This window comes from Beta vulgaris, chromosome 3 (assembly GCF_026745355.1).
Source record: "Beta vulgaris subsp. vulgaris cultivar EL10 chromosome 3, EL10.2, whole genome shotgun sequence".
Classification (NCBI taxonomy): Eukaryota; Viridiplantae; Streptophyta; class Magnoliopsida; order Caryophyllales; family Amaranthaceae; genus Beta; species Beta vulgaris.
This window is the reverse complement of record NC_079204.1, coordinates 19,123,945-19,140,049: the sequence shown is the minus strand read 5'-3', so window position 1 is coordinate 19,140,049 and position 16,105 is coordinate 19,123,945. Positions and strand designations below refer to the sequence as shown.

The 16,105-nt window shown below is 34.6% G+C and overlaps 1 long non-coding RNA gene across 1 annotated transcript; it reads left to right on the top strand.

Annotated features, from left to right (window-relative positions):
- Positions 1 to 5,519: 5,519 nt before the first annotated feature.
- Positions 5,520 to 6,500, top strand: LOC125495843 (uncharacterized). Its single transcript, XR_007272248.2, has 2 exons — positions 5,520 to 5,704; positions 5,834 to 6,500. It is a non-coding gene; the product is annotated as an uncharacterized LOC125495843 (long non-coding RNA).
- Positions 6,501 to 16,105: the final 9,605 nt, after the last annotated feature.

The following is a 16,105-nucleotide window of genomic DNA, read 5'->3' as shown; positions in this document are numbered from 1 at the left end:
AAGACCTTTTGAGCACTTGTTTGAATGTTTATTGGAATGATACAGAGTCAATGTGCCAAAGTTGAAGTTTAAGTTTGTTATTCGAGTCGACTTGGGTAGGATGAGCGATATTTTACCTTTTCTAAACACATGAGAGTGTGAGAGGGAAGGGATATTATGGTTGGGTTGGTGAGCGTTCGGGCACACTTTATGCTCGCCACAAACATTGAGAGGAGTGACACCCTGGTGAGTCCTTTTCAAGATATGCAAGTTATGTATGGCTGCTACTTCGGATAATTTGCTTAAGTGATTGGTAGTCAAAAGTGATCTGATTCAGCTGAACTTGAACTTTGCTTGCTTGAAGGTTGTTGAGGTCAAAATGTTTGAGTTTCGTACTTTGAGGGGTGAAGCAAATTCTATTCATATTCATGTTGTGTTTGCTTAGGGACAAGCAAAGGTTTAGCTTGGGGAGTTTGATATTATGGTTTTATATAGAGTTTTCTCCCCTATTTATGTGCTAAAAGTTGTGTTATGGTGCTCTTAGGAGCCATTTGTACTAACTCTCTCCATCTAGTTGTGGTTTTATTTTGTATGAATTGTAGGTTTTGGAAGCTATTACCTACTTACATGATTGCACAGTGGATTAGAGAGGTTAGATGCCGAGTTTCTAGATCCCGAGGATGATTTCCGGGACTTTGAGCAAAGGAAGAACAAGAAACGAAGCATAAACTGATCGGCCCGACAGGATCGGGCGGCCCAGCCCGATCGGGCGAAAATACAGATTTCATGTCTCTGCTGCGGGCCCGATCGGGCGTCATATGCCCAGTCGTAATTCGGTCTTCGGCCCGATCGGGCGACTTATCCGATGTCGGGCGCTCATGCCAGCTGCTGCACCTGTAATTTTATCAGACCGCCCGATGTCATCGGGCGGGTCAGCCCGATCACATCGGGCGTCTGGCGAATTTAACCTTTTTCCTCCGCTTTGGAGCCCGATGTCATCAGGCAACTTTGGCCCGATCGGGCGACTGACGAGACGCGGTTTTTTAATGATTACGGGCCCTTCTTTCGAGACTTTTGGCTATTGTTTTAGGGCTTGTATAAATAGAAAAATCAGAATTATTAGCTCCTATCTAGTTTTTTTATTAGTTTTCTCTAGAGAGTGTTTCAAAGAACCTTAATTTAGTGCTTTGTGATTTCAATTCAAGATCAAACTTTTGCTTTTATTATAGTTCAATATAATTCGGTAATCTTTCTTCATTATTTCTTTGTTATTTCTTCCATTGTTAATTATATTATTTTCTTAGTTATTTGCCATGTTTCAAAGTATGAGTTTTTATATGATTCTTGTTATTGTTTTCATGATTATGAGTGAGTAGTTCTATATCTAGAATGTGGAGATCTATGTATGCAATGAGGGATTGATAGATTAGTTTGATATCTGTATTTCAACTGTTTCCTTTGATTTGATTCTTCATCTAGGATTATAAGTTAGGCCTGATTTATATTTCTACTGTTGCAATACTGAATCTACTTCGAGAGGAGAGATACCGTATAGGCTTTCAATTATTAGGCAAAGTGACCCTTGACTATGCGAGAGCGGCTGGGTGATCTTTGAGGGGCAATGTTCGAGAGAAATTACATGTGCCCTAAACAGTTGACTTACTAGGTGGTTATTATTTATCCCTGATTTCCCGAATTGTATGCATAGTGATCCATGATTCTAGTAGTTTATTAATATATTTACACCTTCATATTTAATTCTGCTATTTGTTTAGTTTAGTAACACAACCATTCATCTGATTTCGTTAGTATAATATTAGAGTTCAGATACGATAGTATAACTTCTCCCTGTGGATTCGATCCTGACTTCCCTGACTACTAGTTAGTGGACCTTAGGTTATTTTTTATTAGGTGATACGACTTTAGCCTATCAGTCAATTTTTAGTCTTTATAACTGTTGCCAATTTTGTTGATTATGGCGGATTTGAATTAGAGTGTTTCGTTAATTCTCGTTAATTGTTTCGTCAATTCTCATTATTTGTGTTATTAACAATTTGTTGTGGATTTGTGTTTTTTTGATTAGGTTTTGGATAGTTAATAGTTAATGAGAGAGTTTTATTGAGTTTCGCCCTAATTTATGTATTATCGATGATCCCACACATGTAAGAATTGTCAAAGGATTCCACAGGTAAAAAAGAGCTGAAATGTCCCCGGAAGCATAAATTTCTGAAACAAAAACAAGCTTACATCTAGTTAGCTCACAGAGGTAAAACTATGTAATGTAAAGGAAAAATAAGGATAGAAATGGTGAGGAGTGACTCTTGGCAGAATATTGTTAGTTTGGCTATGGAGAGGGAAGTCAAGTCTGATTTTAAGAGTTTTATGGTGAGTGTTAATGTTTGCTATGTTGTTTAATTGGTTGTTACTTGTTTGATTGCTGGTTAATTTAGGTAAAAAGATTCCAAAATAATTTTTTGCAAGTTTCATTGATGTCTTTTAGTCAATTGAAAGAATGTGATAGAAATAGGGTCACAATGAAACAAGAGGACAATTGCCTAACAAGGGAAACTAGCAATAATAGTGATAGGTTTTACCGGTTTAGCCTTTTGAATTATGTTGTAGGGAAGTAGAACTAGAAGCTAGTGAGGCATGGTTTGACTAAGTGAATATTACTGAAGTTATATACCATCTGCTGCAAATTATATTAGCTTAACATGAAGTATTTATTGAAAAGTATGCTAGTGTTATAGTTACAATTACCACTCTGATAAAACTATTAGAGAAGGGCAATACTCATCACACTAATGAACTGAGAGGTGTTGTGCATTGTCTGTACGTGAACTACTGTCACAATTTAAGAACTTGCACATGCTATGAAGTATCAGATCCCTATATCACTTTGTTCAACTTTGCTTTTACGCGTTTGTGATAAGGTTAATATGTTATCGGATGAGCTTCTTTGCTGAAGTCGCGGCTGCATGGATTTGGCCTTAATGTGTTAGCATTCGTTGTCTGAGCTAGCAAAAATGGTCCAAACTAGTGATTCTTGGTCCAAATTTTCTATATAAAGTAAAGCAAACAAAAATTCAGTTCACGTCATTAGATGACTTTGCCAGAATGATCAAAGTCAATTTGACAAGAGCTTTCATTATCTATGTAGCATCTGTGTTATGTGATCTGTGTCATGACAGGATGAGAGTCATACTCGAAACGATAGGCGAAAATGAAAACGAAAGCCACGCATTCTAAGCAAATTAAAGGGAAAAAAAGTAAGCCAGATCACAACACTCGAATAATCGAATGAATGAACAACAAAATTAAAAAGATGAATTAATGAATCAGCAACTGACAATGCTCTCTATAGGAGTGTATTTCTTGTATTTTTGCGCATATGGTAACTGTTGAGTCAAATAGTCTTGATGCAGTGTATTGGAGCTTTTGATGTCAAACACACTGGGATTTATTTATTTATAATTTTATGAATATTATGAATTTTACTTTTTGGTGTTTTCTGTGATGACCCATACACAAAAGGAATATAAATTTTTGTCATTTACTTTATGTGCTTGCTAGAATATTTTCATAGCAATGGTAACTTGCATTTGGAATAAGGGAATTCCAGGTTCGGCATGTGCAGGATTGTTGTTGTGTTTAAGGTGTTATTTGGAGCATCCTAGTGTTATTGATGTATTCATGGACACCTGAACATGTGTACAATGTAGATTGTGGAGTGATGAATATGACTAAATATAGATTGGTGTAACTTTTCGAGTTGATGTTTGATTAGAGTTGTAGAGTGAGAGAAATGCAATAATCCTCTAAGTGAGGATGAATGTCTTATTTATCACAACTTACAAAATCTGGAACCTTGCTTTAATTTTTTATTGTGTTAGCACCTTCTAGTCTGCTAACCTGATAGGTCAACCTTTTGAGGCTTTGAGCACGAAAATTAAACTTACGGGTCATGTGGTTAATTAAATGCCAACTGGACATTAGTCTGTTTTATTCGCCTTCTCTATTTTTTTTGTCATGTCTTAGTCTGCTCAGGATCTTTGATTTTTGGGCCTTTGGCTTGTCATCAAAGAAATGGGGGGCAAAATTGTCAATTGCCATATGCACACAATATGAGATAGTTACTTGGTCCTAATTTCAAGCAGTGACGTGAGAAGATATTATGTTTGGATTAATGACTAAGGATTCTGGCAGTGGTGGTGGTTCTGCAACTCCTAGGCTCAGACGCCGTAAGCAGTCTAATGAGGTTGGTTTATTTATTGAAATGTGTGTTCCCTGTACTTCTTTTAGAGGAACTTGCCTTCTTTTCTCATCAGCTCTTTTATGGGTTATTTCTTCGTATTTTTTGTTATTTTCCTCCCTTTTTGATAGTTAAACTCGTAATTAATGAAAATTTCTATTGGTTTGCCTCTAAATCTGTGTTTATTAGCTTGTATGGGCATCTAAAAAACACTCTAAGTCTCTAAATCGTCTATTATTCCCAAATTTAAAATGTCTTTAATCAGATACCTGCTGAGATCATTAAACAAAATGGGGGCAGTTTACTTGTTAATGATCATAACAAGTACAAATCTATGTGGATCCGCACGCATTCTACGCTTTGGATGATTGGGGGTTTTGTCTTCATCATCTACATGGGTCATCTTTATATTTGTGTCATGGTGGTTGTGATTCAAATTCTGATGGCAAAGGAACTGTTCAATCTATTACGGAAGGTTCGAGAAGATCGAGATCTTCCTGGTTTTCGGCTATTAAATTGGTGAGAGTTTGAAATTTAGAAAATTTATAGCAAATTTTTTATAACTGCATTTGTTGCAGTTGAAAGCACATTATCATTCGATATTTTTTTTTTCAGGCACTTCTTCTTTACTGCAATGCTGTTTGTGTATGGTCGATTTCTCAGTCAGCGGCTTGTCAATACTGTCACTTCAGACATAGTATTATATAAGCTTGTTAGCATTCTTATCAGGTACCATATGGTGATTTGTTATTTCTTGTATATTGCAGGTTCGTCAGTTTTTTCTTGTTAGCATTCTTATCAAGTATCATATGGTGATTTGTTTTTTCTCTTAGACTATTGAGTATAGCTGCATGTGTTCAAACTGATGGTTTCTAGTCCCACGAGTGCTAATTGTCTGGAACCTGTATTGCATAACATCTTGCTCATGTATGTTCTCCGAAAGTGGGAGTGCTTTTTTTGAAAACTAAAAAGTTTGTGAGAGATATTGTATTTCGTATATGTCGATGTATCTAGTTTCTACCCTATTAAGTACTATATCCCCTATCTCAAAGTTATTCAGTGTTCATGCTTCATGATCAGTATTAAGATGTAGTTCTATTTCTAAATAAAGCGAAACTGGAAAATCAACTCGAACTAGATGTTCAACATGATGGTTCCAACCTTTTGATTATTTCTAAGAGTTTGAGGTGTGCAGGACCTCTTTTTGAGTAATATGTTTGTTAGATTGTTACAGGATTGAGATGGCTATAATCTTTCGCAGACGCAGAAGTCGGTCAAACTCTCCCATCGTCATAAAAGCCGTTCACCTGTAAGGCGTCGTAAGAGCCGTTCTCCAACAACACGACATTACAAGATAAAGAAAAGTAGAAGTTCGTCTCGCTCTCCTCCAAGTAAGTCCCGCAGTCCAAGTGTTGCATCAGCTGAGCGCAAGGAAGCCAAAAAGAAACAGAAAAAGGAAGAAGAAAAGAAAAGGTAGTTGCAATAATGCGTAAATTATGCTTCAAATATCTAACCCTCATCTGGTCTAGTTGTTATTCTGCAAGTCTAAGGTCTGCATACTTCCTTACTGTCAACTGATTATGAAAATGTTTGTGAGCACAGGGATTCCGCACAAGCTGGTGATTCATTTGTCATCTGATTCTTTTTGAAGTCTGGGTTAGTGTATCAGAATAGAAATCACTCATTTTTTTTCTTCATATTGTTGTAAATATTCTCTGTTTCTACATCTATTTGCTTGTACTTTCAGTCTGTTGGCTTTTGGTTTTGCCTTCGTGTAAATTCTGCTTCCTTCCTTCATGTCTTTGCTTTCGTGTTGGACCTTTCTGTGTAGCTATCTGTCTGGTTAGCAGCAGACTTCTTCCATATCTTATGAGATGATTCTCACATGTGCTTCTCTTGGATTTATAATTATAAATATGCTACAGGTTGCTTGAACTCTGGTGAACCTGTTACGCAAGTGAATGACATAAAATGATTAGAACGATGACAGACCTAAGCTAGCTATACTTAATTGTTTTGTTAATGTAAACATTGTAAACCAATGACACATATATTTTATTGTATTTATTAAGTTCTGGAATGCTTCTCATGTTTTTTGATCCCATGTACTCAGTGGAGCATAGGGAAGAAGAGGGGAAGAATTTGAGACATGCGTAAAAGTTGGAGCTATGCTTTATTGTTTTGTTGATGTAAACCAATAAATCATAGATTTTGTTACAGTTGATACATTTCTTGGCTGCTCATGTATTCAGTTGTGATTTTTTGGCTCCTGTTATAAGATGGAATTTTTGTTTTGTTTTCTCGTGTTTTGCAGACCTGTTACTCATGCTGTTGGCTAGTAGGGGTAGCAGGTCTGAATTTTTTTTTTATAAGAAAAGCTCAAATGCTCCGGTTTTTCCTTAAAAACCGGAGCATTTAAAAACAATGCTCCGGTTGTAAACCGGAGCATTTGTAAAATGCACAAATGCTCGCATGACGTTTGCTACGCGTTAAATACGGAGCATTTGGGGCCTAAACAACCGAAGCATTTGAGGTTTTTTCTACTAGTCATCCATCATTAGAGCCTCATGGAGTCACAATATCAACTTATAATACCGTTCGTAACATCATTAACTCACTAGTTATAGCCATTAAGTTATATTACCAACATTAGTATAAGTTTTAATATGATGGTTACATATGTACATTATAAATCCGAAGGTAATAACAAAATACTAGTAGATACATATGTATTATATGTAGGAATAGTTGTACTAAAATTAATTAATAATAACAATTTTAGTCATAACAAGTACTAATATTATTCTTGTCACATAATATACGTCTAACATAAACATAGAATCACGTAACCACATGTATTACACATAGTATATACAATTCCTAACGGGATTCTAGTTGTTGATGAACATTGTGAATTACCTCGAATGCGTCCCAAGTATAACAATATCACCTAAAATTCCCCTCCTACGAAGTTTCCGTCTACAACAAATAATATTACGTAAAGTTAATCATTTGATATAATATCCCAAAAATAAAAGTAAGAGTTTAAAACTTTAATGATAGTTATTAACCAAAGTCAAATATTCAAATCTGGAATAAAATAAGATCACTTGCAAGGTTAAAGAATTAATAAAGAAAATCACTGAAATTTTTTTCCTTTTGTTTTTTGTAACTTCTCGTGACTATTGTCACCGTACATAACTTGTTGCATTAAAGACAATTATAAAAAGGAACATGCTTTTCTTTTTTTTTTAAAATTGCAAATAAATAAAGGTAAAGATGGGAATTGGGAACTTAAAGTTCCTGTAGTAAGAAAATGGCACAAGACTACAGATTCAAGAGGTACCTCAAACTATTCACTTAAAAGCTTTTCATAAAATTTCACAATTTTTGAATTCACGACCCCGATGCACATACCCTCATTATTCTCAAAACTAGACACAAACTCACCCATTTCCTCTTCATATAAACCCTCATCAAAACTAAGAATTTTACCCCATTTTTGAAACTTAACTAAGTCAAGAAATTGACTCCATTTCATTTTCTTGCACCAAGAAAAATCGACACAAAACCTAATTATGTATTTAGAGGACTTAGATTTCTTACCCCTCTTAGTAGGAACCAGCACTTCTTGCTCTGTTTCCACCTCCTCTGCGAATTCTTCCTTTTTCGAAGAATTTATTTCCGGTTCTCCAGAAAGTTGATGTGATCCCATGGAATTGGCGTTGGAGTTTGAAGACTCGATTTCACTTGCATGGTAATCGACAAGTGGATATGACTTTTCGGTGGGCAAATTTTGGGTACTTTCAGATGTGGTTTTCTTGGAAGCCATTTTTGAGTGAGGTGAAGAAGATGAGTTTGAGTTTGAGATATTTTAGGAGAGATAATAGGGTGGTTTTGCAAAGGTATTAGTTTTGGGATTAATAGCAGCGAAATTTAGCGTGTGAGAATGGATTGATTTGATGGGTTTTATATGGGTTAATTTTAGGGAAATTTAATGCAGCTTTTCTTTTTCCCATATCTAAATCCTTTGAATTTATATGTTCTTGGGTTTGTACATGCACACTGGTGAAGCGGTGCTTGAATTAATTTATGTAAATTTTTATGGGGGATCAATGTAGAAAGATAATTAATTTTGAGAGTATGGATGAAAAAGAGAAAAAATAAAAACTGAAAAGAAAATTGAGAAAAGAAAAAAATGAAGAAAGTGTGAACTCATGCATGTTACACTTTAGCTATATGTACGTTGTCCTAACTATTTTATGCTCAAATATATGCATGGACAATAAGGGGAGTATTATGAAGATAAGATGTGATTCCTTTACCATGAAGTGTGATACATAAATATCTTCATAACATAATGCTAGTCACTTATTGAAAATCAATTTAGACTAAGCGTTTCATTTTGTGTAGCACACTCAATGAATTCTAATCATTCTAAGTTCTAGGCGAATTTTCTCAAATTTGTCTCTGGAAGTGGTTTGGTCAAGATGTCAGCAATTTGATTTTCAGTAGGACGAAATTCAACTTTGACAAGACCTTTTTCAACATTGTCTTTAGGAAAGTGATGCCTAATGTCTATGTGTTTGACTCTTGAATGATGAAATGGATCCTTGGAAATGCAAATAGCACTTGTATTATCCCAGTAGATAGGAACATACTTAAACTTAATACCAAAGTCTCGTACTTGTTGCTTGATCCAGATGACCTGGGAATAACATGCAGTAGCTACCACATACTCTGCTTCTGCAGTGGATAGAGGCAACTGTGTTTTGTTTCTTTGAGCTCCACAAGACCAAGCTTGTTCGTAGATACTGAAAAATGTCTGATGTGCTTTTGCGATTTACGAAGTCTCCAGCATAATCCGCATCCGAATAACTTATAAGATCAAAAACATCACTTCGAGGATAGAAGAAACATAAGTCATCACTTCCTTTCAAATATCTAAGAATTCGCTTAACTGCCGTTAAGTGAGATTCTTTAGGATTTGATTAGAATCTTGCACATAAACCAACACTAAAAGCAATATCAGGTCTACTTGCAGTTAAGTAGAGTAAAGAACCAATCATACCTCTGTATTGCTTCTCATTTACACACTTACCATTTGTGTCATCGTATAACCTTAATCATGTTCCTATGGGAGTGTGGTTGGTTTTAGATTGTTCCAGTCCATATTTCTTCAGCAGTTCCTTGACATATTTTTGTTGATGGATCATTGTTCATCTTTCGGTTTCCTTGATTTTCAATCCCAAAAAGAAGTTCAATTCTCCCATCATACCATTTCCACTAGTGGAAAAAAGTTCAATCGTTGCGGTCAAAATCGGGCAAAGCTGCGGTTTTGGGCCGCAATGGTTGGAATCACAGTAGTTCCCAAATATTAACTGATCCGGTCCTAAACCGCAGCAGTTAATCATTACCGCTGCGTTTTTGACCCAAAATCGCGGCAGTAAATGATTAACTACTGCGGTTTTGGGTCAAAACCGCAGCGGTTGACCACTCCAAAAACCAAAAAAAATATTTTTTTTTTTTGCATTTTTTCATTATTAATCAATGCAAAATCAATAATATATCAATAATCATTTTATTAAGCATATTATGCTCAATTGAAGCATAAACATAAATAATTAGATACATAAGAATATTTACTATAATTTTATATCATACTCAACTATAAATATATACGTTGTAAAGAATGACATCAACAATGCAATCTAAGTAAGTATTCTAGTAATTCAACTGCACATATATGGAAGCTAACCAAGACTTTATGTATAAAAGCTACAAAATGTTGCACTTTAAATGATAGCACTTCCATTGCACCAAGCTTAGCAGCAATTGGTCTTATAACATTTATGAGCGACACTATTAGGAGTGTTCTAAGTGAAGCAAGAGATGATGCTGGGGCATTCATTTTGGGTCATTCATTTTGGGCCGTCACTTTGGGCCGTTCATTTTGGGCAGTAATTGATCCAGTTGGGACGAATCGGATTAAAACTAAGGTGGTTTTCTTCCTAGCAGGATCAGTTAGTTGACCCAAAATTTAGCGCCCATAATTTGGTGGATTTAATGATCCGGTGTTGAGAGAACCGGATCAGTTTTGTTGTGTCATATAAGATTTTTTCCACTGATCAACAAACTCCTTACATAGAAGATCATTAGTAGCACCGAATATTATATCATCAACATAGATTTGAACTACTACTATGTCTGTTCCATTTGATCTAAGGAATAGTGTTCTATCAACCTTGCCTCTAATGAAATCATGAGAAAGTAAGAATTTGGATAACCTTTCATACCAAGATCTAGGAGCTTGTTTTAACCCATAAAGAGCCTTGTCAAGCTTATAAACCTGATTTCGAAGATCTGGATTTTCAAACTCAGGAGGTTGTTCCACATAGACATCTTCAAGTAAGAAACCATTTTAAATGCACATTTTACATCCATTTGGTACAGCTTGAATCCCATAATTGCAGCAAATGCAATTAAGATTCTTATTGCTTCTATTCTAGCAACAGAAGCAAAGGTTTCATCGAAATCAATACCTTCTTGTTGGTTGTACCCTTTGGCTACAAGTCTGGCCTTGTTCCTTACCATTGTTCCATGCTCATCAAGCTTGTTCCTGAAGACCCATTTAAGTCCAATAACTTTCTGGTTCTTTGGTTTGTTCTCCATGTGCCAAACCTTGTTCTTCCTCTGGAACTCATTTAGTTCCTCTTGCATGGCATTGATCCAATCAGCTTCCTTGAGTGCTTCCATATGATCTTTAGGTTCTGTCATAGATAAGAAAGCATGAAAAGCACAAAAATTCTTTATTTGGGATCTAGTTTGAGTTCCCTTTTCAATATTGCTTATGATTAATTCTAAGGGATGAGAATTTGGTGCTTCCAAGGTTTTGGATTAAAGCTCCTTGTTACTTCTTAAGTTTATTGAGGTGGTTAATTTATGTGAGTTTCTTCAGTTTCAGGAGTTACTAAAGTTTCTTGATCTCCTCCTGTTGCTTGTTCCTTAGGAGGATCAGGTATTGAGTTCTCTGGATTAGGAACTAGCTTCTTCTCTTTTCCTGCAGGGGTTAGTTCCTCATCATTATCATTAGATTCTTCTGGACGAGTTAATTCAATTTCAAAGTCATTGTCATGACTCTATTCTTGCAGAAAATTAGTTCCATCAAATATAATATGGACACTTTCCTCAACACACATTGTATGTTTAATGTAGACACGATAAGCTTTACTATTTGAGGCATATCCTAGAAATATAGCCTCGATCATCACTTCTAGCATCAAACATTCCTAAACTGTCCTTTCCATTATTATGTACAAAGCATTTACATCCAAAAATTTGATAATAAGAAATATTTGGTTTTCTTCCTTTGAGCAGCTCATCAGGAGTCTTTAATGTAATTGGTCTCAGCATGACTCTATTGATTATGTAGCATGTTGTGTTTACTACTTCCGCGCAAATGTTCTTCGAAAGAAGGCTTGCAATTAACATTTTCCTTGCCATATCTTCTAGGGTCTGGTTCTTTCTCTCTACTACATCAGTTTGTTGTGGCGTTCGTGGGGTTGAGAAGTTGTGATGATCTAGACCCTCATTGCTGCAAAATTCATCAAACTTGGACTTTTCAAACTCCTTTCCACGGTTATATCTTAGATGTTTTAATTTGTAACCACTAGTTCGTTGAATCCTTTTAGCAAACGTTGAAAATGCATTAAATGTTTCGTCTTTGCTATGAAGAAAGATAACCCATGTATATCTTGAGTAATCATCTACAATCACCAAAACATATCTCGTACCTGATCGACTTTGAATGCATACAGGGCCACATAAGTCCATATGAATGAGTTTCAATGAACTTTGTGAGCTTACCATTTTCTTTGATTTGAATGAGGATCTCACTTGCTTTCCTTTTGCACAAGGGTTACAAACACCATGGTTTGAGAACTTAATCGTTGGTAATCCAACTACTAAGTCTTTCCCATTTAGTTTATTTAGTAGGGACAAGATGGCATGACTGCAACACTTGTGCCGCAATAGGGGGTCTTCCTCAATCACGCTTAAACATGTTAGATTATTCATAGGAACAAGGTTGAGATCAACCACATAGGTATTTCCTTTCCTTCTTCCTTCAGGTATCTTGGTTCCTGTACTTTTATTGATAACAACACATGACTCATTAATAAACTTCACTATATTTCGTTTATCACAAAACTAAGAAATACTGAGTAGACTATGCTTTAAGCCCTCGACCAAAAACACGTTATTTATGGAGTGTGACAGAGACTTACCAATCTTACAAACATCTACAATATTACCAGTAAGGTTGTCTCTGAATGTCACTATTCCTCCATGGTATGGTGAAAGTGAGAGAAACTTAAATTGATCACCAGTCATATGCTTGGAACACCCGCTATCGAGGAACCATAGGTTGTTCCCCCTCACTTCATCAGTCTGCAACCAAAAAAACTAGTCAATGGTAGGAATCCAGTCTTGCTTGGGTTCCTTTTGTGGACTAAAATCATCCTTTGCTTATTTCCATACATGTTTCACTAGGTATGTATTTTTCTCTTTACGTTCCTCCCTGGTGGAATAGTCAGAAATAACGTGTCCATTGTTTCCACAGTAGGAACATATCTTGCTACTAGGCAAATCAACATATTTTTTCTTTTTATTTTTCTTCTTGTGATTAAAGCCTAGTCCATCCCTTCCTTTGTTTTGATACTTTCGTATCCAACTTACAGGATCATGTAGTTTGTTCCTAGAGAAACCCAGTTCCCTTTTTAGTACCATATTTTCACTCAAAGCATTTTCATAATCAGGATTTAGTTTTTCAAAATCTGTCATGGTACTAGTTGAAGGAACTAATCCTTTAGGAACAAAGAGTCTCAACTTTGCCAGTTCCATGTTTAAAAAATAATTCTCATTTTTAACCTTTTCGAAAGCTTTTTATATACTTCTGTTTTTATCAAAAAGGTCAAAGAATCATTTTTCAATATCGTTTTTACAGAATAAAGCCAATTTGTATATATTTTTTAGTGACTTTTAGGGCATTCTATAGTTGATCCTTTTTAACACACATAGCCTTAAAATCATCTAAGCTTTCGAGAAGTAATTTCACAAGTTGGCTTTTGTTAAGTTCTGTAAGCTCTTCTTCTATGTTGTTAGGACATACCTTAGTGTTAGATGATTCTCCTTCATCGTCAGTTTTGGCCATGATACATAAATGAGCAGTTTCTTCTTCTGTATGTTCCTGTTCCTCTTCAGAATAAGATTCTCCCCATGCGGCAACCATGGCTCTCTTCATTTCTGTTTTTGAAAAAGAATTTGGTTGATCCTTGCTCCTTTCTTTGAATTTACCTTTACCCTTCTCGGTATCCCATTGAGGACACTCTTTGATAAAGTGATATGGACTTTCACATTTGTGACAACTTAATTTGGTAGGCTTCCTTGTGACCTTATGCATGAGCATGTCGGTCTTTGATCTTTTCACCTCACTTGTTCCTTCATATGTAATTTGAAGTAGTTCCCACATCTGTCTTGCAGTCTTACATCCCATGATTCCGTTGTGTTCATGAGGACCAAGGCCGCAGTGGAGTAGCTTTTTAGCTAAGTTGTTCATCTCCATTTTGTCGAAGTGTTCTTTATCAAATTCTTCTAGGGGTTTTGGGATCAACTCCCCTTTATCATTCTTCTTGGTAACTTCGAAATCACCAATCTCAATTACTCTCCATACTTGATAATCAACTTTCTAAGTAATAACCAACTTTTAGAGTGAGAAAGTTATTTTTTTTTTCTTCGTCAATTCTTCTTGTTTTATAGTTGTTGAAGTCGACCATTTTCTTCCTTAATCTTACTCCTCCATGATCTCCTTAATGAGTGCATGTAAGATCGTGTGAGTTGTGGCCCTAAATTGGTTGCGCATAATCCAAGAGAGTAGGGCAGCTCCTACTATCAGTTAGTGGAGCTAAAATCTAGTCGATCGGTTAGTTATGAAGGTTGGAGAACTTATAGGAGGTAGGTCCTCCTTTTGCGCGCCACTTCAACCAACCAAATCCTTAAGGATCATTATTTTCCCACGCATGTTTTATCTGCACTTTAACACCAACAACAATATCTAATAACTAAGAATCTTTAATAAAAGATTCTAATTTAATAGAACATTAAATATATCTCATAATTCCAAGTGAATATAAGTAATATCTTGACTTAGATTTATAAAATCTTTTTCCTTCAAGATACATAAAATAAATATGACAATATTTTTAGTATTTTATTTTTTCGAAAATAAAATAATATTTTTACCTAAGTATTTGGCATCATCAAAACATGGAATACAACATTTGTGAAAAACATTTCTCACTTATGATTGATGCATGTAATACTCCGTATTTTTAGTAAGTTATTAATTATAATTTTTAAAAGGTTTCATTTACAAAAAAAATAGGCTTGTTATTAATTATAAAGGTATTTAAATAGACTATTATAATAGATTATGGGTTTTTCAAATAAATTCTAGACCAAATTAAATATTGAACCTAAGTTTAAAAACTCTAATCCAAATAGTTGGATTAATAAAATTAAAAATATTTTAAATGGAAAAAAAAATCCAAAAAGATTTACAAAAACAGTTGCAAAAAGATTTACAAAAAAAAAAAAGAAAATAAAAATAAAAAGATGTTGTCGTAGGCGTGAACTCACCCCAGTTGAGTAAACTTAGCAATCCTTTGGTTAATATTATTTTTATTTATCTTTTGGTTAATTGAAGTATCTAGATTATTTATTTTAGGGAATATTCTCCAATCCTAGCTAGATGATTATAAAAAAAATAGTGGATCTTAGTTCAAATCATTTATCTTTTCTCGAAAAACCATCTTTTAGTTCCGAATCCTCGTAGAACTCTACTTGTCCAACTAGTATAAATAGGGCCTCTACCCCTCATATTTTTCGCACTAAATTTGAGAAATAAATCTCTTTTCTTAAGTTTAAACTCACTCTCCGTCTTATTTAGCCTACCTTTTCTTTTCTTCTGTAGTAGTTATTAATTTGTCAAGTTGCGTGTACATGTAGATCTTTAAATATATGCCTACATACTATCATGTTTACAGGATTATTGTTTTGGATTGGGAATCATGCTTATGTATGAACTTTATGAAATATTTTATGATTTTGTTGAAGGTTATTGAACGTTTAGAATCAAATTGGTATTTTGATGATAGTATATACATGTTATACAACCTGTTACCATAATTTAATTAGTATGGTGTTAGTTTTAGCTTTAGACTTTTTTTTGGAACTTTTTGCCTCTGAACTTTGATTAGATTATAGATAGGTAGCAATAGCACAATATTACTTCTACATTTTTATTGTTAACATTCTATATGTCCATTAGAATATCTAAGAGTGTTAAATATCGACCAACTTGCTTACTCTTTTATTTAGTTATAAATTATTAAAATTCATGATGAATTAGCTTCTTGTGTAGTACCTTGTTTTTTAACTTTACTATCTTTAATATTATCAATTCTAGTTCTATTAGTATTATCATAAACGCTTACCAAGATGATTTCATGAACAAGTTATTATTTATGTCTTTTATATGGCTAAAGTTTTATATGAAAATTATTATTATTTTAAAGGAGTAATATTTTCGAAGGATTTTTATTAGTTATATGAGCTTTTATGATCGCAATTATGAAGAGGCAATGGCTTGTTATTTATTAGCAAGAACAGTACTTATTATATTTTACCCATGTAGTTTTTATATAAGTCATGTGGACAAGGTAGTTCCCCTTGTAATAGACTCGGTAAGAAATAATATTTTTTTTTTGCGAAAGGTACCTAGGCAAGGAAAAAGATTTTTTTTTTTATTAAAGTTTA